The 24,081-nt window shown below is 41.5% G+C and overlaps 1 protein-coding gene and 1 non-coding gene across 2 annotated transcripts in view; both read left to right on the plus strand.

Moving 5' to 3' along the window:
* roraa (RAR-related orphan receptor A, paralog a) overlaps positions 1–24,081 on the plus strand; it is a 230,245-nt gene that overhangs the window by 77,655 nt on the left and 128,509 nt on the right. The window lies entirely within an intron of this gene.
* trnas-gga (transfer RNA serine (anticodon GGA)) lies at positions 8,354–8,426 on the plus strand. Its single transcript has one exon. It is a non-coding gene; the product is annotated as a tRNA-Ser (tRNA).

The following is a 24,081-nucleotide window of genomic DNA, read 5'->3' on the forward strand; positions in this document are numbered from 1 at the left end:
GAGCGTTCATCTTAGATGTTACGCCGTGGCGACCGCTAACGGGACAAGCCAAAAGAAACGTACTTATATATTCATATTTATACATGTTAAATGACCTTGATGAATGCAGAGGAAACTATAAGGTCGTACACAATCTATTTGCAGAAGCTGGCTGTCTGCCGATATGTTTGAATTCACAATTTTTTTCCATAGGAGTTCCGATAGTAAATAATGGAATTAGCAGTTGTACACGAAATGAACATCAACATACTTTTCCTCTTGGCTATGGCACTGGTACCTTTCTGTGGCCATCGCAAAAAAGCAGTAAAAAAGAAAAAAACAACTTTACTTTTTTTTTTTTTTAGATGCAAGCACTTATGTGGGGGCAGCATGGCCCCCAGATAAGCCACATATGGCACGGCTCAGCTGAAAAGCATTGGCCTCACAGTTCTGAGGACCCGGGTTCAATCCTGGCCCTGCCTGTGTAGAGTTTGCATGTTCTCCCCGTGCCTGCGTGGGTTTTGTCCAGGCACTCCTGATTCCTCCCACATCCCCAAAACATGCAACATTAACTGTACACTCCAAATTGCCCCTAGGCGTGATTGTGAGTGCGGCACTTGTCTGTCTCTGCCCTGCGATTGGCTGGCAACCAGTTCAGGGTGTACCCCGCATCCTGCCCATTGACAGCTAGGATAGGCTCCAGCACTCCCGCGACCCTCGTGAGGATAAGCAGCTAAGAAAATGGATGGATGGATGAATGGCACTAATGTGGGGGTCCGCATTTTAATTTAAAAACAAACATCCATACTTTCTTTTCCATTATTTATATAGGATTTAATCATAGTTATGTACATCAATAATGTGATTTAATAATATTTTCCAATATTTATTTTGTTTTTTTTCTTCATTAGAAGGTAAAAGTAATGGGGAATACTTTTTGAGCACCCATTTAATTGACCAACTTTAAAATTAGAATTAAAGGGTTTTCCTTCATTGTTGCTTTAACATACCGTAGTTAAAGTCCAGTTTGCATTTTTTACAACTGAACCCTTCTGTATTTTCTTTGTAAAGTAAAAAGTGCGCAAGTGATAATGATAGAACTAACAGCAAGGCCATACATAACGCGGCAGGTCGCACGCCAAATGCCGTGACAGATCGTAATCAAAGAGCTCACTGAAATAATAATTCAAACTATGCTCAGTTTTTGCTCCAGAAGACCATTTCTTTCTGATCTTTTCCTCTTGACTTCAATCACATTTTCCCTTCTCACAAAAAACCCTCACACTGTCTTTTCTTTTTTTATAGTCATTCAACATGTCCACTTATAGACGTTCTATTATTTCTATATTTATGTATTCTACATTTGATTCGGAATCACATGTTAATGAAGAGCGTCATTATCGACCTTTAATATTTAATTTTCCGCTCTGTGTCTGCTGCTGAAGACACTCGGTACACCCAGTAAGGATGGAGGATGTGGGAGGCGGGGGGCGGTCTGTATATCAGTGTAGCATCCTTATTTGCTGCTTCAAAGTTGTCGACCAAAGAAGAACAAGCGTAGCAAGAAGGGTCTTCAACGTCGTCTCGTCGTGGTTTCCTCGCACCCCCAGATCTAAAACTTGGTATAACTACACATTCAGGACAGCGGCTTGGGTTCCCCCGACCCCATCTCCAAACTCCATCCCCAGCCTCAGCATTAGCTTCGGAGAGGCGAGAGAGTGCCCTTGTGATAAGGTATGAGGCCTGTCTGCCTCTGACTGACAAGCCTGCTCCCACCATGCCAGTGCCTGCTGCTTGATAAGAGAAAATGTCAGCGTGATTTTGGGAAATGTCATTTATCGCAGCTTTCTGGCCGTGTCTGTAACCCAGACTGATTATGGTTGCTGGACATTTATATCACTGGGGGTGGCTCGGAAAATTGTACAAATGCTATGTTTTTCTCTGATAACGGCCTCTGCCGTAATGGATTTGATTTTGCTCCCTCGGCTCACCTCGCTGTGCCCGAGTAGTAGGAACACCACTTACTGTAGTTTGTTTTTATGAAGAGTGTATCACGAGCCATCTGCAGGTATCTGCTGCGTGTACACACTGCGCTGGACAACTTAAACATCCGCTTCTCAGTAAAACGCGTGTGGTCGTTTTACCAGAGAAGCGGCAGAGTCTGAGTTCGTGTGTGTGTGTCGGCTTCATTGTGGATTGGGGACATATTGCTTGTCTTATTTGGAAAAACAGAGATCAGATCATTTTGTGGCACTTGCCAAAGTCTTTTCTTTATCATTGGTGTCTAAATTGAAACTCAATCTGTAATACATTAGTAAATATAAATACTGTCCAGTGTTTTGTTTTGGGTTTTTTTAGAATTTAATACCATTCCCATTTGAAGTTTATTGTCTAACTAAACATATAACAACAAGAATTTGACATTGCGTTTAAAACAATCACATAGCTTGCGTTGTGAGAGTCTGCTTACCTTAATGCTTGCAGACAATGCAAAATCCCATGGAAGGCGCAACAAATTGCATCATGTCACCGTCTTGTAACCCTTTATACAATGGCTATTTGAACATAAACCTTGGAGGAACTCATGTAAACACACAACGTAACAATACTCACAGGCACATTTTCTTGATCCTCTGCAAAAAACTGATGACTGCACCTTATTAAGCAGTTGTGACCAGGTCATGTAAAAACTCAACTGCAAATATTGAGTTAGAAGGATGGTCACAGAAAAAAGTAAATTTATCTCTCAAGGTACATCTTTGTGAAATATTTTGAATGGTATACATTTTCAAAAAGTAGTAAAACACATCACATTACAAATTACCCTGTTTACCTCTGATTTCAGACTGGTATTGAAAAGATGTGAACATCTGGATAATTGTAGCCAATATTGTCACATCTTTCTTGCCATATACGCCTGTTCCTTTAATATTGACAGCAATTTTAGACTGCGACAGCAATTCCTCAATTTCTGATTTTGAAACTAGTTCTTAATCATTTCGTCGGTTAAAAACGAGCATTAATCAATCTCAGGAGTTATTACACAAGGAAAATGGTCCATTATATGGTTTCATAGTTGTAACTGGTCCTCTGAGGGCAACAACAACTGACGTATTAATGAAATGAGTAAAAAAATGGCAAACTTTCAGAAGCATTAAAACGATCCTGGTTGTCTTTATTGCCATCTTCTCTGTGACGATGAACTGTTCCTTTTTGATTTGTGTTTAACTTCAGTCGAGTTTGTACTCTTATCACATTTCTGATGTTGAATCCTGAAATTGTATATTATTTAGCAATATTTTTCATCCTTTTAAAGAAACACTATCCATACCTCTGCTTGGTAAGAAGTGATTCAGTTCAAAGTCAGTGATTAAGATGTTTGTTCCCCCCCTTTCTCACCGTTGACATGGAGTGACGTTTGTGGATCACCTTGATAAAGCAATTCTTCCTCTTTTTTTAGACCAACTTGATGTTGCTTGCAGCTTCTCTCATTTATTTGTGCTCCCTTTTTTTTTTCCACAAGACCCAGGCTTCTTTTTGTGATCTAAGGCCAAAAGTAGACAGGGACAAAAAGAAGTGTCTTTAACATAGACTCCCTGCCACCCTCTGGGGAGCTCGGGGAGAGTGTTGTTCCCCCACTCTTAGCCAAATTTATTGCTAGCCCGACTGTGGGAGTCCTGGTATATTTGTCAAACGGCCGCACCTGTGAGAGTCCCAGCACAAGATGAATTCTAGGTTGGCAACGTTGGTCCAGGAATAAATCTCCCTCTTTTTTTTTTTTTTTTTTTTTTTTTTGCATTGTCTTTGTTTGCGGCTGGGAATGAGCCTCCTGTCACATGAAGTAGAGTCGGAGAAAGCCGTGATAAATGGTGCTCTTTGCTGACACCTTCATTGGGTTATTTATGGCTCATTAATTGAAGTGAAAAGGAAACTTGTTGGCACAGCAGGGGGAGGCGGCACCGGGCCTCAGAGCAGCCCAGAGGCTTCTTGGGAAGAAGGAGGGAGAAAGAGGCAGCCATCCTTTCCGTACGTAGAACTCTTTGCTGTGGAGCTAGAGGGCAGCGACCCATTCAGCATGAATGGGTTGGGAGTGTGTCAGTCAGTAAGGTCCGCTCTCCCTGATCTTCTCATTATTTCACTGTGATGAGGAAATTAAATGAAAACCTTAAACAAAAACAGTAAAGATCTTCAACTGGCCAACTACATTCAGTCATGTTACGTCGCTGTGGTTGTTGACTGAGCTGGTTTTGAATTGCACAACATCACACGGAGTAATATTTTTAATATTTGGCAACGCTTCCTTTGCACGATATAATCTTAATCAAAGGGTTGCAATGAGGTGACAGGTCATTTATTTTAACATTTACACTTCTGTTCGCCCCTGCCCTTCAGCACAGGCATGTCTTTGTGCGCGTTCTTTGTTGGTTTTCACCACTTTGTTCTTCGGTTTCGATGGTCTGTAGCCATTGAAACTGGGAACTGAATTTTTCAAATTTGAAAGATTCAGGGAGAACCAGAATGTTAGTCACGATTCCAATCAATTTCTCATCTCTTGATGCCCAATGCTAATCACAGTGCTATTTGTAACGTAAAATAAATGTTGTTTTTTGGAGGGGTATTGAAAATGATTAATTTGAATTGATTTCATTGGGTTACATTAATTTGTTAGGAGTAAAGTGAGTCACCACCTGTATCATGAAACATATACCCATAGGTACAGATCAGAAGAGTACAGTAACACATTCCACTTTTATTTTTGGGTGGGTAAAGCTCTTGTATTCCTAATGAATAGATATGCAGGGGTACCTATGAATGCAAGAAATATGGGTGAATACCAATTTCATCACCATACACCACATACAATATTAAGCCTCTTCTATGTTTGAATATTTTTTTTAAATTTACATCCTTGCTGAAAACAAAACAACTGGGTTAAGACGCATCATGTGTAAAATCATTCCTTATTTCAAAGTGTGTAGCTGTTGTTCCTGTTCAGTATAGTATTGGTAAAATTGTGATTGTGTGTGTTTTGGCATGACCGCCCTTGGATTTGTCTGAAATATCAATAATGCGAAATAATCATTTCCCCACTAGAGCACAATTTCTTTTGAACGCAGCGAGTCTTCCAAGGAGAGAGAGCCACTTCAGACGCATAAGCTCATGAGCGCACTTGATTAACAAGTGGATTAACTATGCTCGTTTCATGCGATGATGTACCTCAAAGCACTTCAAAGGGCGCGCCGAGTGCCCATGAGGTGCGGTAATGAGGGCTTCTGCGATGCCACGACAAATGTGCCGGCCTGGCGTCGTGTCAACCTGATCTTTTTCTCATGTGTGTCTTGTGCTCCCCCTTTTTTTTCTGCCGCACGCATGCTAGTGTCTCTTGATTTGCGGCATTGTTATTTTCTTTTCTCCATGTCGAATTTGAACTGTGTGTTCTCATGAGAATTTAGGGAAAAAAACATCTTACGAAAATGTACCGTAGTTCCCGGCCTACGGAGCGCACCTGGTTATAAGCCTCACCCAGTACATTTGTAAAGGAAATACCATTTTGTACATACACAGTACTGGCCTCAAATACATGCACACACCTGTCTACAAAGAGTGCCAAAAAGTGTTATGGTGTTGCTGGATGTTGTTTTACAACATTGATGATGAATAAAGTTGTTGTCCTCATCTCAGTATGGAGCAGAAGCTTTCTTTTGAGTCACTGCCGTTGTTCCACGTTGGCCTTCTGTGGTCTCGCTGCTGCTGGTTTGACTCTATTAAAGCGAGTGACGAATGGGGTTAGCCTCAAGTCGGTAGTTACGACTACCAACAAACCCTCATTTGTGGCCCCTTCTCTAGTAAAGTACATGCCAGTCGAGGTTTTTTGTCATCACAGCATCTCGGCTGGGTTGTCGAAAGTTTTTCGGTGACATAGCAATGTAATCTGGTCCGGACGGAACAACTTCTAGCAGTAGATGGAAGCACGATACAGCAGCATACAGGCCCCAGTTAATGTCGAACCCCGGTCTATATTTGCACAATTGAGTACTGCTGCACGTAAAGTAGTTCTCAGTCTTCACGTCTTCTTATTCTTCTTTTTCTTTTGGCTTGTCCCGTTAGGGGTCGCCACAGCGTGTCATCTTTTTCCATCCAAGCCTATCTCATGCATCTTCTTCTCTAACACCCACTGTCCTCATGTCCTCCCTCACAACACCCATCAATCTTTTCTTTGGTCTTCCTCTCGCTCTTTTGCCTGGCAGCTCCATCCTCAGCACCCTTCTACCAATATATTCACTCTCTCACCTCTGAACATGTCCAAACCATTTAAGTCTGCTCTCTCGTCTCCAAAACATGCAGCTTTGGCTGTCCCTCTAATGAGCTCATTTCTAATCCTACCCAACCTGTTCACTCCAAGCGAGAAGCTCAACATCTTCATTTCTGCTACCTGTTGTTTCTTCAGTGCCACCGTCTCTAATCTGTACATCATGGGCGGTCTCACTACTGTTTTATAAACTTTGCCATTCATCCTAGCGGAGACTCTTCTGACACATAGAACACCAGACACCCTCCGCCAACTGTTCCATCCTGGTTGGAACTGTTTTTTCACTTCTTTACCACATTCTCCATTGCTCTGTATTGTTGACCCCAGGTTCTCAGTCTTTACACACTCATCAATTATCTTAAACACGCATCCATCCACGTACTTGGGAACAAATGTACTATACCGGGTCTTTAATAAATATTTTGACTTGTATGAGAATATTTGAATGTGCCTTTAAAAAAATCTGCACAGTTAATACTTGTTGTTTTGATGGCTAGAGTTTCTCCTCTGGAAAAGACGTTACTATAGCTAGTAAATCCCATGGTAATAAATAAATGAATAAATATGAGCAAATCAAAGGTCAATCAGCATCGTGGAACAGATTGTGTCTGACCTCAGAGTTTCCCTTGATAATTTACATGTCCTTCATGCGTTACAGTTGTTTATTCCCCCCCAAAAAAATATTCACCCACATCATCAGCCATGTTGCCAAGCTTTTTGACGTCCTTGAACTGTTCAGTCCAGTTTTGACTCCTGTGCGGCCCACGTCTGACACCTTTGCGCTGTCACCACTGTCAATCAATCCCCCTGTCTGTGTCCTCCAACCCTCTCCCATCTCTCAGCACCCAGGCTTGCGTCTCAGAATGTATTTTAGGGATGGTGGCACGACGGGAGAGTGGGGATTCAATTTTGCGGCGTATTTTCCTCCGAGACCGATAGCGAGGTTTCATTCGGCACTGCGCAAGTCTGACACAGTGGAGTAGCCGGCTCAGGTTCCAGCAACTGCCAACCACTGCCACCTCGCTGCGTTTTTATAATTTTGATCTGACAAGCACATGAGAGATAGTAATCTACACTTCAATTACATCGCACAAGTCATCAGATGCTATCTTGCGCTTGTGATAGAATGTGCTCTGAGGCAGCCCAGCGCCACTCCGAAACAGCCTCCGGAGAGGCGCAATCTTGTGCACACAAGCACACACACACAAACACGGGTAGATACAAACCTATCGGGCGTCTCTGTGTGTTTGTGAAGGAGAGACGGTGAGAGCTCGAGGAGCCGAGAGACCAACAGGCCGACAGCGAGCTCCACTTTATCTGTATGACACACGTATTTGCCAGCAGGATTGACTGTATAACCTCAGTTTGTCATTGAGATGATTCTTAGGAGAACATTCCATTTACTTTCAGAAAAAGCAGACTTTTCTGTAATAGGGAGGTGCATGTTTCTGTATTAAAAACAGCACATCATTGACATTATATGACCTCCAGAAGGCCACACTTTTATTTGATTTATTGGAACTTATTTAGCTGCTGTAGTCTAAATTGTCTATTTTCTCTTCTTTTCGGTGCTGTCCTCTGCCTTTATCTGATCATCTCCACATTTAAAAAAAAAAAAAAAAAAAAGGTAAGTGATGCTGCTCCTTTGACTCTAAGAAAATGACGCTATGTTTATACCAGGATTTTCCAACCTTATATTGCCCACATCCCAAGAAAGCTTTTAATATGGCCGACGCCCCCCTCCAAAAGTAACATCCAATTGAAATTTGGTCACACAATTCCATACATTTATATTTAAACATCATTTTCCGGAATGTCCCCACCCCTTGTAATTTTACCCCCTATTCGGAACTTCTGGTTTATTCAGTTTCTTATGATTCTGGCATGTTTCATCTCTGAACTGAAAACACAGAAAAGGTAAGTGGTTTGAGACTCATTTGCAGAAATCTCTCAAAGCTTTTCTTTTTGTTATGATATCCCATGTTTCGCACTCACATCAAAAGCACTCATATACGCATGCTTGACTGAATATTTTCAGTTTCTATGCATGAGACAGTGGACGGAGGCCCCGTAGGTCAGTGGTTAGAGCACTGGTTTGGAAAACCAGGGGTTGTGGGTTCGTATCCCACTGGGGCCTCCACTTCCTGAGAAGGGTTGCGTCAGGAAGGGCATCTGGCGTAAAAAATGTACCAAACATATGTGCGTTCATCTGAGATGACACGCTGTGGTGACCCCGAAAGGGACAAGCCGAAAGAAACTTTTATGCATGAGACAGTGGGAAGTCAGTCCAGTGTGTGAAGGGATTGGTCGACCGACCTTTGCACTATTCTTCCGCTGTGCGGCAACTACTCTGTGTCTCCGTTAACCGCTCGCTTAACACTGATAGATCAAGACGGATGGCTGGTTTCCATAGTTTTTATCAGGCCTTAATGTACACTTACACAATGACTGAGGACTCTCCGAGAGGCTGATGGGCTCATAGTGGCGATAACATTATCTGAGCCCCAGACAGTTTCTACCACCAGAGTGTGTATGATATTCTCCTCCGCTTTACGTTTCCTCTCCTGGTGAAACGTAAGCATGAAACATTTACCTGTCTCCCCCCCACTGCTTACCATCAAGCTTCTCACAAGACAAAGAAACCCGGTTCACTCTGATGCATTTTTTCATTCATTGTCACCAAGTGCTCGAATATTTACATGCCGCACGTGCTATTTTACCGATTTAAGTTTTGTGTGGCTGTGAAGAAACATTAAATACAATTTATCGTTGACGAGTGGTATTTTTTAAATGCCACTTTGCTATGGAAAGTGCTGCTCAAAGAGACTCGATATTTGTGATTATGTGGTGGCCAGGTGTCCAACTAATTCTGCTCATTCAGTACAAGTGACTGCCAGCAACCTCGTTTAATCTTCACTTGTTTTTCATCAGAGGTTTGATGGGAACCGCTCTAGTCTGTTTCAGTGGATGAGATGGCAGTTACAATTTGTTCCCTGTCTTTGTTTGCGCATCACCAACTGATAAAAGCACCTTGATGTTGGAATATCTAACCAGATGAGAAAATGTAAATATTTTCAAGCAGACATTCTGAGCAGGGGCGGCATGCAGCAAGGGTCTCCGAAGCGCTCGGCTGTCTAAATGAGTGGTTATTGACAGACCCCTGGCGTCATGAGAATCGCATGTTCTTTGAATCTGTAGTAGACGAGCAAATGCGATCCTCTCTGATGCTTGCATTTGAACTTATTTTGATGTCCCTGAGCATTAAGGGAAGTGACAGCTTACAAATAAATCCATAATTATCACATCTGAAAGCCACCAACCCAAACCCAAACTTTATTTGCATACCCAACACATGGAGAAATGTGGGTAATAAACCCTGAGGGTCTCTGAGACTGGCAAAGTCGCGGCTGTCATCTCATCAGCCTGTGGGTAGCTCTCTGAAGCTGGCAAAAAGGGAAAGCCAGAACTGAGTGAGACAATACTGCTGCGTTGTAAAGAGACTACAGTAAATGGGCAGTACTGACTAAGGTTCAACAGAGTACAAAGGAAACTGTTGGACAAGATTGTTCAATTGTGTTTCCACTGCGTATTTCCCCACAGAGCTAGGCGTGTCAAGGCCCCACGGGCTTTATTTCACCCCTTCAAAACCCCAACATATTTCTTTGAGTGTCCTGAAGATAGGAACACAATGACTGCCTGTAGAATTTCATCTTAATTCCACCCGGGAACACAAAAGACTAATCACAGCCATCACAAAAGCGCTGTTCCTGCAGCTCATTGTGTGATAGGACAGGCTCGGGCAGCATAAAGGCCTGGCCCTCCAGAGAGCTGGGAGACAGGAAGAGGCAGTCAAATGGGTAGCGGAGGAGAACAGGTGACACCAGAGATTACCGTCTACTTCTCTAGGCGGGGATGTAGAACCAGACGTCTATCAGCGGAGGTCACAGCCACAATGGTTGCATCAGACCAGAGGAGTTAAATACTGAAACTGTGTTTATCAGATCCATTGGATGCCAATGCAATACTGTAATTAGCACTGGAACGATAGCGTAGGCTCTTGATTATGAGTTAATTGTTGAGGAATGTCACATTTACCAGCATCCTCCATATTGTCTAAATCTGATCACAATCATGTACAGTAAGTTATGTCCTTATTCTTCTCTATGTTACATGTATAGCTAAACATTTTGCCCAGTTTCTCATTGCGCGGTACCTAACCGGGCTGGCCCGTGTCTGCTTATGTTTGCCAATTTTTCACTGGCAAAAGCAGGTACAAATAAGGACTGTTTTAGTGCCTGGTTAGTCGCCGTTCCAAGTCCGTCTTGTTAACACCATATGGCGGCATTGCCAAACCGCCGGGGCTATTTGGTAGCAGGCCACAGAAGCAAACTGAGGAAAAAAATTTAGATTGATCATAAGATTGTGGAAAAAAATTAAATTAGGTGCATCCAACGGTGCCTTTGTATACAAGTCAAACTGCTCGTTTCATTCATGTGATAGCATACTTAAAAAGGGAGCCTAAAAGCTAGAAAAAATGGCCACATGATGAGACAGAAGACAAAGAGTCTATATCTTTCAAACAAGAAAGCTGTATTATAGTGAGACGACATCTCCAATCCTGATTAATACTGGTTTACTGCTACAGATGATTCTCTCACACCAAGCTACGTAATTTGAGGCGACATGTTTGAAAATGTGTCCCTGAAGCCTTCAAAACTATACAAAAAAAAAACTCACTGACAACCTTAATTATAGAGTAGACAAACAGTAACATACTTAGGGTGTCTTATCACCCATTGCCCCAAGATTAAAAGAAACAAATGCAGACAGTAAATGCAACTACATTCAGTATAATGGTGAATTGTATTTTTTATCTTGTGTTTGGGGACTGCTGTTCGCTCATAAACAAATAAGCGAATAAACTAGCGTTAGCTTCCACCTTGATTGCGCTTTTGCTCTGGACGTTGCAGTAGCACCGTTCTACTTCACTGTTCTTTGTTAGCGTGTCTCAATCTTGCTGATGTGTTCCACAACCTTGCACAGTACTGTTTTGTCGGGCAAAATTATGATCACTGTTTGATTGATAGTAATGAAAAAGGTATAACATTTATGCTACTATTGCTTTCTGACTAAATATGGTATTGTGAGTTAAGGTAATTGGATATATTGTACACACTTTTTTGCCAAATTATGAAACTACCTTTAAAAAAGTTTGCAAATACATTATTTCAATCGTCAAAAGTGATAAAAATTGAATCTGCACTAGGTTTAACATACTTTAAAAAGGCAAAACCAAATGTTTCTAAGCAATGGCGGGACTCAACTGGATCAGCTCACCTTCTTCCATAACAGCAGTTTCATCAGAATTCAACAACGTCTTCATGAAAAGGAAAGCAAATAATGGCAATGAATCATTATTTTTGGAATGTGATAGATAGGGGGGCTTTTTTTCCCCTAATTGGTTTCTATCAACTGAAATTAAAGGAAGACAGAGAAATGACTTTCAGATGCTTGAGTAGCTCCACCTTCCAAGCATACCACCCTGTGCTGCTTCCTCTTTGTGCAAAACCTCCCCGCAAAGTTGAGCTGAAGCTCATCTAATTGGTAGCCAGGCTTTAATTAGCATGACTTGTTTGCATGGCAGCAATTAGGAATTCAAACAGGGTGGAGTGACAGATGACACCCGCACATCCTCCTCCTTCACTTCCCTCCTGCCCAGAATCCTCCCCTCAGATTCATCTCATCTACATCCTCCCCCCAGATCCTGTTTTTAAAGTTTTATTTAGGGTGTCATTTATTTAACAAGGGATTATTTATTTAGCGCATCAAATCATTCCGGGATGAATATTTATATATTTGTGGGGGTTTTAAATATTTACACGCGCTCTCCATTTCTAGTTGTGGAGCCACTGTAATGAGTGCTGTTGTTGGTTGTCGAGGGGAATAACAAGACTGATTTCAAAGTGAAAAGTCCTTTGAATATATTTCTCACTTAATTGGTAAGAATTTATTAGCAGGCTTGATGCTCTGATCGTAGCGTAATTGGAGGTATGTCATTATAGGATGACTTTAATGATATATCATCGGGCTGCCGGTAGTCATTTGAATGCCGATGAATGATTCATGTCAAGGGTGGCATGAGAAAATGCCGGCAGTGCCGTGACCCTGTGTCAGCTGCTCTAATGCACTCACAGCCTCCTACTTGACTAAATTCCATTAATCCTCAAAGAAGCTTAGCCATTTTTGCCCTAATGCTCACTCTCTTTCTGCATCTTGTTTTACAGAGACACCATTGTGCAATGGTGGCTTATAAAAGAGGATGAACTTTAACAGGGCTGTGTCCCGGGGACTTTAACCACTCTGCTCCCCTTCTTTGTCTCCGGCGCGCTATCGCAGCCTTTTGATTGTCAGCGGTCCGACCGGTCTCGCGCTAACTTTTTCTCGGGCCCGAGATGGGTCTTATTAACAGCAGCTGCAGGCTGCAGTCGAACCAGGAAACGCCTCTCCACAGAACCCCTCCCCGACTGCTCGTCTTAATGACTAACCAGAATGAGAAGTGGAGGAGGGAAGAGCCTGGAAGAGCCTGATTTGTTCTGCATGCTAAATATGGCCTGTAATCTTTATTCCTCTGAGTCCCTTATTAAAAGTGAAAGGAAGATGAAATCCCACCATCCAGGCCCATCCTTTCTGCTGTTTATTAGAGGGGCTTTTCCTCTGTTAATATTGAGGTTATGGTAACCTTAGTGGTGATAGATGCATCTTGTGACTCGGGGTAATAATAGCCATGATTGATTCCCACCTGAACCCTGGAGGTGTAATCTAGCAGGATGGAGAAGATAAAGTGTCAGACAGCGTGGAGAGATACACAGAGAGCCACGTTCCGTCCAACGCTGCACTTTGTCATCAGGCAGCCGATGACACCTTGTCACAATTTATGATTTTTACCCTCTCCTCTAATTCATCATTCATTAGCCGCTCCACTCCCTCACTTGAAATCAATCTCTATTTGTTATCAGTAAGGTTAGGGTGAAAAATACCGCAGCGTTAGTTGTTGATTTGTGCAGGAGGATGAATGCCAGTTTCAAGCGTGTCACATCACTCAGATCAGATTTGTTAATCAAAGAAAATTCTTCCCACAGTCGCTGAGTTTGTTGCTGCCGCTGAGCGCGGTTGCACTTTTTGTTGGCAGAGAGGAAGTTATTTAGATGAATGCATGGAATGAATTCCTTATGCAATTAAATATTGTGCTACACTTTTAGTAGCACTCCGCACCCTTTTTGGGCCTTTTTGTGAAACAACCAATAAAAGCTCATTTTAGAATGACATTTTACAGGCAAACATCCGCATCCGCTGACAGAACTGTCCTTAAAAGACACGCTTCTGCTTCCGACCACGCTTGACCCATTAACGTTGTATTGCAAATGTGTAAAGAAAAAGTTTCTGATGAGATAAGGCAATAATGTTACAATGTCACTTTTTGTTTTCATGAAAAAAATTCTCAGTAACTTTGTCTTGTCAATATTATAAGCAGAGGACGGGTAATAAGATAAAGGGAATATTTTTGCACAACTATCTTATTGACATGTCCAAATTCACCTTTACAGTCAACTAATATAATGATTATTATCATATGAGCTTCTTTTTTTACTTGATGAACCTGCAGGAGTTGCGGGCGTCTGGGGGGGGGGGTGTCTGGGGGGATCAATTTCAGCTGAAATTGGTTGCCACATTTACAGAGCAGACATGGAGCGTGTGAATCACCTGGAGACTATTGATATATTTTCTTTATAAAAACTGCTGTCTTGTTGGAAGTCACAGAACGCATGTTGCCTGTTTTCAAAGAAGAGCCAGTGTTGTTGTTTTTTTAATTTTTTGGGGGGGTGTTTTAGCCGTTAGTTTGTGGGCACATTGGTGATAAGGGAAGTATGGCGACACTGCGTAGACCAAAGCTGTCACTTTAGAAAAATAAAAGCCAGTGGACACATGTAAATAAAATAGTCTTTTTACTTTTAGACCATCTTGCACGCACGTACTAAACAGGTGTTGGCACAATGGTTGGTGACGTCTGCTTCTGCAGAAGAGATGACGAAAATAACCACCCAAGTATTTGTTTTTAATCACGCCATATCATATCATATATTACTTTGTACATTGCCCATTCTGAAATGCTGTGACGTCGTTTTGTAAACAGATCAGCACAAGTGTAGAAGGAATACTATCGGCATGTTTTTGTGTCTGTACTAAATGATCGTGCCTGTGTTAGTGTGCTAATGAAGCTCATCCAAAGTGGAGTTCTAGATATTCCCTTAAAGCCTCACACCTTTGCTGTTTTTGCGGCACATCTATTATTCCATTAGCAGGTAATTAATGACACTCATTTGCCTAACTGTTATTAAGCCCTTTGAAAGATTGTTTGTGCTCAGATGAAATGAAACGCATCCCCGAAGCCATCCATTGTGGCGGAGAGATTAAAAGAGCAATAAAGCTCTTTGAAAAATGCTACTTTATCAATGGTGATTTTTCACCGTACCTCAGGGGCAGCGATGACAGGAAAACACTGCAGTCCTCCTTCATGTTGATATCCTTTTTTTTTTTCCCCCGTCAACTGCCGAGAGAGTACACTAAGTGTGATTTATTCATCCCTTGACCAGTAAAAGGTGTCAGCTAGGTGAAAATGGATGCTGCGAGAGTATTGACAGGCGAAATAGTGGTGTGCTTGTCCCGCTCTGTCAGAGCATGTTGAGGAAAAGCTACTTGCGTCCTGCAATGAATGTCAAACTCGCACTCTCTTCTCTATTATCAGCATATGGAAAAAAAGAATGGCAATTCATGTCCATTGTATACATATCTTATACATATCTCTATGTCAATTTACGTTTCCAAATTCCTTATTTGCATCCAGGAGTGATATCCATCCAGATAAATCTCAGGATCTAATTCACATTTAGAGCAGATCAAATTATCCGTTTTGTTCATGCTTCCTATCTTCTGATGGATGGGGAAAAAAAGGAGAAAGGATCCAGGCCGTTCTTTTTTCAATGAAAAAAGGGAGGATGGAAAGGAAATCAAAACGGAAAGCATCTTGTGAACAAACACGGAGCGCTTTCTGGAGAGGAAGCATTCCATGGCTCCAATTGGAAAGCCATCCAGAGCCTTTCCTTGGGATTTATATTTAGCATTAGCTATGCTACTTATGGAATATTTCATAAATAATGTGAATATATTAGACGGAGAGGAGTGGGAACAGTCGCCACTCATTCCATACACACTGCCATAGCAACAAGATGTTCCGCCTTTATCTGTTTAGGGCCCGTGATTCTTAAACTGTTCATTGCCCACGTTTCCTTTTTTTAATCAGAGTGTGTGTTTGGGATCCCCTGCAGCAGGGATCTCAATAAAAGGATTATCTCCGCCTCAACTAGTTAACCACGTTTAGACGTGTGCCAGGCGGGCCCTTGAAAATGAAAATAAATGCCTCCGTCAAAGGGCTTCCATTGTGTGCCACCGAAGTATAACGAGGCACTACCTATCGGACTAAAAGTATCCATAATGAAGGAGTAAATCAACATTTTTGATCATTTGGAGTGTATACTTTTGACTAAAGAGTAAATGGTATCCAGGTTTTGATTACCTTAAACCAGGGGTCGAGTCAATCGCGGGATGGCGTGCCAAAAAAAAAAAAAAAAGACGTCAGCCATGTTCTCTCTAAACTGCGCGTGTGCACAATTGTGCAACGCTGACGCAGTCTCTTTGCAGATATTTTGCGTTGTGCACAAAAAAAACATTCATCCAATGCAAATTGAAAGTATAACATACAGCTATTCAGTTTGTAGCATTTTGCAATATGATTCCATGAGTGAGGGATGACTGATTATTACATCCAATGGCACAATTCACATATGTACTGTAAAAATGAAAAGAAGAAGCCACTGATTTCTGTATGGCAGCAAACGGAACTTTCTCTAACAACGACCGCTGCTCCGCCACACTCTCTTTTTCCTAGTTTACGTTACATCTCTCCCAACACGCTCTTAAAGACGTACACTCATATATACAAATGTTACAGTACTTACGCAGCCCATCAATGTGTTTTATAATGACAGCGTCCACCACTGCTGCTTTAGTTCGCAACACAGTCTGGGCAACGTAGAGCATACACAAGCTAGACATGCTGCTTATGTTTACTTTCGGTATTAATGGACAAAGTTAAAAAAAGAAATACTGTTGTTTTAAGATGCAATGACTCTCAGAGTATGTGAATAATCGAAGAAAAAGTGGTTAAACTGGACGAGATTTTCTCTTTTCCGAGTGGGCAAGGTCTGGTCTGAAGCCAAAGTAGAAAGTGAAGGATCAGATGGTGTGTCATTTTAAAATTCCACCTTTGCACAGCCTAATCAAGGATAAATGCACAGACACTACAGTGCACAAAAAGCTAATTCTGTAATTTAACTATAGGAGGCAACATAACATTAACCTTAAAACGGTTTGGGAGGGTTATCATCAGCTTCCCCCTACCCGTCGTTGGTAGGTCGCGAGAGACTGGCTGCTTGAAAAGTAGATCTTGGGGTAAAAAAGTCTGGGCACCCCTGCCTTAAACTCTCCCTTTCCTTTCATTCAGTTTTAAAGTGTGTGTCTTGTTGAGTGAATTATTTGTAAATGATACACCACAAGGTCTCCTCATTTAGTTTCAAAGGAGAAAAAAAACACAAGATGGAAATGGTGTCTATGTCCGTAAACATTCAATAAACGACTGCTTTAAGTCTCCCTTTGTCAAAGCTTGACACGATACAATAAGATAGAGGAACCCTGTCCCGAACTGCTGGATGGTACAAGCCAGAACTTTCCTTCACATTCACGTACGCAGTATTTATTACTGGGAAGGATCCAACAGGCCTTGTCGGAATCTGGATGCTTTATGCCGGCCACGACACTGGCGGCTCAGTATAGTGAAGAGAAGAACTGGCTCCTTTGTCACTGCTGTTAGCATTAGTCGGAGATTTGCATATATTTCTCTTGGAAGCATCAAATGAAAAAAAAATTATATATACATAGATATATAACTAATTCACTATTGAAAGTCTCCGTGGCGAGATTAAAAGTGTCCCATTAGAAATGTATGATCGCTCATGTAGTTTTTATTTCCCTCCTTCTCCAAGCTGGAGCTTCTTTTATTTTTATTGTTGGAAGCTTTGATTATCTGGTTGGTTGGCAGGGAAAAAAAAAAAAAATCCGTCCCAAAAAAAAAAAAATCTGTCACTTTGCTTTAGATGCACTTTAGATGCACTGGCTCTTTTCAATAGTTTAGATGTGAAGAGAAAAATCGGGAAAGGAATTTTATTTGACAACATTTTTGCAATGCAGCTTTAGAGAATTGACAAAAAGTCCATTGTGGGTCATTACCTGCACCAGCAAGGTTATATCGTCGTTGATCTGTATCATTTACATAGCTTCTTTTGAGTCAAAACATTGCATTTGGGTGCATGGATTCTCTTTTTTTTGCATGTCAACATTCCAATATTAGGCTTTCTTTTAGGTTCGTAAGTGATTAGTTGTACAGTAATAATAAATAAAGCCGTTTTCAGTAAATGACGATCCATGTATTAAGTTGTACACTTTGTGTGGCCACACTGGTGTCGTTTAGCCTTGGCGTAGGTCTGACGCTTTGTACTGAGTGCAATTTCAGTTCATGATTTCTTTGTAACGGGCGCGGTGCCCAAGTGTACCTTGCAGTTGTCTGAATGAGAGCGTGTAAACAGCTCTCTCAGGGGGAGTGCCCCTCAGTGCTTATCACCTGACCTGAATTCTGTGACGACAGACAATTTTACAAACAGTCGGAGATCAATCAAAGCCCACTTGAAATATGCCACCTGCCACTTTTACATTAGGAAGCATGCTGTTCAAAATTGAACATTTTCACTTGTGTTTGTGATTATTTTGCAGGCAAAGTTGCTCGCCTCATGGGGCCCTCTGGTGCCAAATGATTTATTCCTCCCCCCCTCTTAGCGTCCCTCGCCCTCCGGAGCTGCAGCAGAGTGAAGGGGTGGTGGAAGAAGGGGCTAAGATTTACTTTAAGTTGTTTTAAGCCCGAGGATGCCGTCAACAAGGGAGGGATGCATATAGCAATTGTATTTAAGCTCAAATCCGACCACAAACCCCTTCCTCCGTCACACTGGAGCCTGTGTGTGAGGCTTTGAAATTGACGGTGACAGCGTTTTCACACTTTAAAAAGAAAGTGAATGATGCTCGTCATATAGCGTTAGTGGTTCTAAGGCTGTGAACTAGATTTGACTACCTGTGCAACGTAATCACGAGTCTCTCGTCTCCCGGCAGGTGTCAGTGTTACTTCCTCCGAAGAGACCACAGCTACAAACTCTCCTAAACCATTTTAAACCGCACACTGTATTAGTGCCTTGAGGGGAAATTCTTTCTCCTCTCTTAAATTCATTAACATGAACGCGCGCGCACACACACACATCGTGCTAATACATGGCTGCACATGGGGGGATCCTATGGACATGCACTAATGGAGGAAAGTAAGATTGAGGGGGCTGTAGATAGACGGAGCGCCCCGAGCAGTAGAGGGGGTTTGGCGCCTTTCTCAATCTTTACTCTTTGGCATATTTCCTGAATTCAGCAGAGATGTGCTTTCCATTTGCCTTCACAAGTAGTATTAAATAGGATTCATCCATCTATTTTTCTGAGCCGCTTATCCTCACAAGGGCCGCGGGAGTGCTGGAGCCTATCCCAGCTGTCATTGGGCAGGAGATCGGGTACACCCTGGACCGGTTGCCAACACAATCGATGTAGGGATGAAAACTGCTAATTTATTGTTCTTCTTTTCCTTTCGGCTTGTCCCGATTAGGGGTCGCCACAGTGTGTCATCTTTTTCTATCTAAGCATATCTCGTGCATCTTTCTCACTAACACCTGCAGTCTTCATGTCCTCCTTCACCACAGCCATCAAACATTTCTTTGGTCTTCCTCTCGATCTTTTGCCTGGCAGCTCTATCCCCAGCACCCTTCTACCAATATACTCACTCTCTCGCCTCTGGACATGTCCAAACCATCAAAGTCTGCTTTCTCGAACCTTGTCTCCAAAACATCCAACTTTGGCTGTCCCTCTAATGAGCCCATAAAGTGTTGATTTCCAAAAATATGCTGCCATAACAAATTATTTTAAATATTTTCAGTGGTCTAACTTCAAATCATAAAACCTGTCTTGGGCCCACCACACAACATGGGCTAACGCAACTGGACAAAAAAAATAAATGTAGCAATTCACACCCTCACACCAATGACTTGAGCACTCCTGATGCTGTTCAATGGAAAAACCCTCTATTGGCTTTTGAGGTTCCACATACAGTTTTCTCCCGTTATTCGCAGGACAATATTTTTCCGAGGAAGCATTTCGTAACCTGAATTTTTCATTACTAGAGACGTTTGTAAGTACAGGCACCACTGTTTATATTTTTCATATTACTTTTTTTTTTAATCTTTAAAGGTGTAGTCTTCTGTAATGCGTTTGTGGTCAAATTCTGAAGTATTCAGGGGGATTTGACTTTAAATGTCCCACTGCATGTTGTTTTTGGGGTCTCTGGTAGAACCTTAATCATGTGCGTTGACATTCATGATTTTAGAGAACGTCCAAGAATTAACTTAATGTAAGCCTGAATTCTTTTGTATAAGTTAAACACTCACAAGTCTCGCAAGACATTGCCATAACTTAAAATGGACCGATTTAATCCATTAAAGATATTATATTGTATGTCTGCGGTTAGAAACTTACCCGTCTTGCTTCACATTTAGCCCAAGCAAGCAAATATATTCTCTGGCTTGGCATGGTCTACGGTGTTGAAAATATCTGACAGACTACCCTGTGAACGGACTGGATAAATATGAGAGGAATTCAGGTATAACCACAGTGTTGGCTGCCGTACGAGAATGTTGAACAGTCAGGTTTTCGCCCATCTGCTGTGTGGCGTGTCGGTCCTCCAGAGAGATGTTTGACATGTGGTCAGCAGAACACCACAGACCTTTGATGTATAAACCCCACAAACTGTTGCTGCTGGTCAGGATAACATGCGTTATAATCCAGATGAAATCAGACAATTAGCTTTTTTTTTTTATTTTTGAGGTGAGACATTTATTCTGGCAGGTGAGCGAGGGCAGCGAGGGGAATAAATAATATGTCTGCATCTTATGGCGGGTTGATAAAAGTGGACATCTTTCCAACAGCTCATTTCCACTTTGAAATTGGCCTTGTTGCGGATGAAATATTTAATGGCCGGTTGGCTATTAACACCGACATTTATGGATTGGATGCTGTTGTACATCCTACGTGGGTTCACTTGTCGCTGTTTTTTTTTTCCTCACGACTGTCCTGTCCACCTGTGATGTATTACACAAGAAGTAAACTGCACAATAGATTGTGGCTGGCATTGGTCCAGACCGGGAGATAGAACAGTCTGAGCTCACTTCTATGTTGCCCAGTTTTGTCATCTAGTGATTAAGCCTTTGTATTCACAATGCGGTCAACAATTTGAAATGGAAAACAATCCATTCCAGGAGGTTGTTTGACTTTTCGATTTTGTTCAGATTTCAAATAATGTTTCCCTATAGATTATAGTGAAAATAAAATTAATGTGTTCTTGCATTTGAACTTGAAAAATCATAAAACTCTCGTCTTGTTTAGTCAAAACGAGTAGCCCAAATGAAAGTATTGGCTGGCTTGATTCTGTTTTTCTTCTTTTGAATTGTCTCATTATATTCAGTACAATTTGCAATTTACAAAAATGCTAAAGACAACAGAATAGTTTGAAAAAATATGCATGAAGATGCCCGGACATAAAGGAGCTCTCATTTTGTCATAGTGTCTTAGATCAAGTTCTAGATTAATAATAATATATTTTAAACGTAAAATTTCATGGATTACAAATGATAATCTCCTCATGGCTCCAATGGATTGTGAGGAATTTAATCTGTTCAATGAAAGACAAAAGCTGTAAATATTGCAAAAGCACACAGCATAAAATGCAAGGGTGTGTTTTTTTTCCTTTTTCCAGCAGTTTTTAAGTTCATATATTTTGATAAACACTTGAGGGGGAAGAATAGGGAAAAACACACACACACACAAAAAGGACATAAACTCACCAAGAGACCCTCACTTACAAAAACATATAAACAAACCAAACAAACAAAATATCTAATGAGTAAGCTTAATCTTAAAAATTCATTTACAGATTGTTTTCTTTTTTTTATTAAGTCGAGTGACCACAGACGATTTTACACAACAAAAACTTGCGGCGTCTGTGGGGAGAAGCTCTCCACTCACGGCGAGATGAAGCCGACTGAGAAGTGGCGCAGCACAGGGAGCGAGCCGCCAAAACTGTGCAGTACCACAGAACGTCTGTCATTGAATCATCCACAGTTTGGGAGGATGTGGCTGTTTGCTGTCTCAAAGGAAGACGTTGGCCAGGGACCAGAATGCCCGCAGCCGCTAGCAAAGCCCCTTAAAATATTCATCATTTCAACTTTTTTTTTTTTTTTTTTTCCTGTGTGAATATATGTTTTTAGCAGATGGTAACATTTCGGAAGGGAGAACAAAGTTGTAAAAGGAATATGATTTCACTTGTTGCCATGGGAACAGAGATGGATGATGTTTCACACTCCACTGGTTTCCTACTCTCCACCCATGTGCATGCGTGTGTTTGTCTTTGAGAATCACCTCAAATAATTTTGCCTGGGCACCTGTGAATGAAAAAAGTGCCCAACAATTCATATTATAAGTGTTCCTGGAGGATATTAACTTGAGTTCCAAATACACTTTTACAAATATGCAGTACAGTGGTGCCCTGGTTTCGGGGTGACCTGACTCACAAGTTTTTTGAGGTATGACTCGTTGCTCTGCCGATTTGCCCAGCCGGTGTAGGCAAAAACATTAGATGCAGGCAAGTGACGGCGGTAGTAAAGTTAATTCACTTCTCAACAAACAGTTGAGCATTTAATGAATCTTTTTGGGGAAAAAAATCACCCTCACCTGTTCTGGTGTGACTGTCTGAGCACTCCCCTCTAAAGTTAGGATGAATCCAGTCTTAACACACCTCTGACCGAAGGCCAATGTTATGGCATAATCTTAATAAGTATGTTCTTTCTTGAGCTGTTCCCAAGAAGATAAAAAAAAAAAAAGTCCAACACGGCATAGTAAATAATATTTAAGGAGAACCTATCTGTAAACATGCCCGCCTCACAGTTCTGAGGACCTGGGTCTGATTCGCTGCTCTTGGCTCTGTTGGAGTTTGAATGTTCTCCCTTTTCGCTGGCTTCTTCCCTCATTCCAAAAATATGCACGTTTGGTTAATTGAAGGCTCACAATTGTCCCTAGGTGTGAAATGAAAAGTGAAATATACTATATAAATAGAGTGACTAGTCACTGATTGTGTCGTAGTACATTTGCCAGACATTGGTGCAGCCACTGTGGGTTCAGTTCTCACTTAGTGACGATGTCGCCATGTGCCCTGTAACTGCTTGGCGACCAATTCGGGGCTTTTGCCTGAAGTTGGGTCGGATAGGCTCCAGCAGTCCCGCAACCCTTGTGAGGATAAACAGCTCGGAAAATTGATGGATTGCTTGGTGACCAGTACGGAGTGTACGGCGTCTCTCGCCCAAAGTCAGTTGGGTTAAACTCCAGCTCACCCGTGATCCTAATGAAGACAAACAGTATATAAAAATCGATATATGGGACTATGCTGGACTATTTTTTAAATTGCTTTCAAGGCGCGCTACAAGATCTTTTTTTTTTTCGCCACATGGTGTACAGCGCTGACGCATTATAGTGTTAATATACACTCTTTTCACCAGCTCTATTCTGCGCCTGATTTATTTAGCTCTGTGACGGCAAAGTACATAGCTCATTTCACAGCGTATTAGCTGACTGGCCAAATAGTGATGATTCAGTAGTATGGCTACTCGTTTTCACATGGCACATGAAAGAGAGGATCTGTTGATAAATGCGACACCAACAGATGCCAAAGTTATCTCGCGCCATTTTTCGGCCCCTTTATTTCATAAATGACTGGGCTTCTATTTGAGAGGAGCTAATTAGATTGTGCGAGTCACATGATACGGGTGCTATACAGAAAAAAAAAAAAAACTTCATTGCAGAGATGAGTTGCCAGTACCCCCAGACAGAGCTGATAGAACAGCCTCTTCGTTTAATTCCGCTCTTGAAAATCGGATCCTAATTGGATGTCTGATTTTAGTAACTTGTTCAGCAATTTAAGAAAATTGCTTTTTGAAACGTAACAATTTCAGTAAACTTAAGTATCTCATATTTCATTCTTTTCTCTCAACTGAGGGGACTCTGTTCTGGCCTCATTAGTTGTTCACCAATCGGAAATTTGTCCCTCTCCTGAAAAACTCTGACCAGGTATAGTAGACTAAAGCACTTTTGTCCTATTAAAAAAAAAAAAAAAAAAACTTGCCCACCAGGATTTATTAGTTGGATGCTAAGCTTTATGAACAATGTTTTACCTGGATCGTTTTTGTAAAATTTTTGTTTACCCTTTCTAGAATTCATAAGCGAATGGATGGAATTTTTAAAGCCTGCGTAGACTTTAATCTATTGCAGTAGAATGTCTGTGGTAGACTACCATTTTGTGGATTTTAATAGAAACTTTCCTATGGGGAATAATGTAGAAAGGAATGTTTTAAGTAGTGTAAATTAAGGGGATCATTTTTTTTCATTAGTTTGAGGTCAGTGGATGACAGGTTAGCATATCTGCCTCAAAGTTCTGA

Source organism: Syngnathoides biaculeatus, chromosome 6, assembly GCF_019802595.1.
Source record: "Syngnathoides biaculeatus isolate LvHL_M chromosome 6, ASM1980259v1, whole genome shotgun sequence".
NCBI lineage: Eukaryota > Metazoa > Chordata > Actinopteri > Syngnathiformes > Syngnathidae > Syngnathoides > Syngnathoides biaculeatus.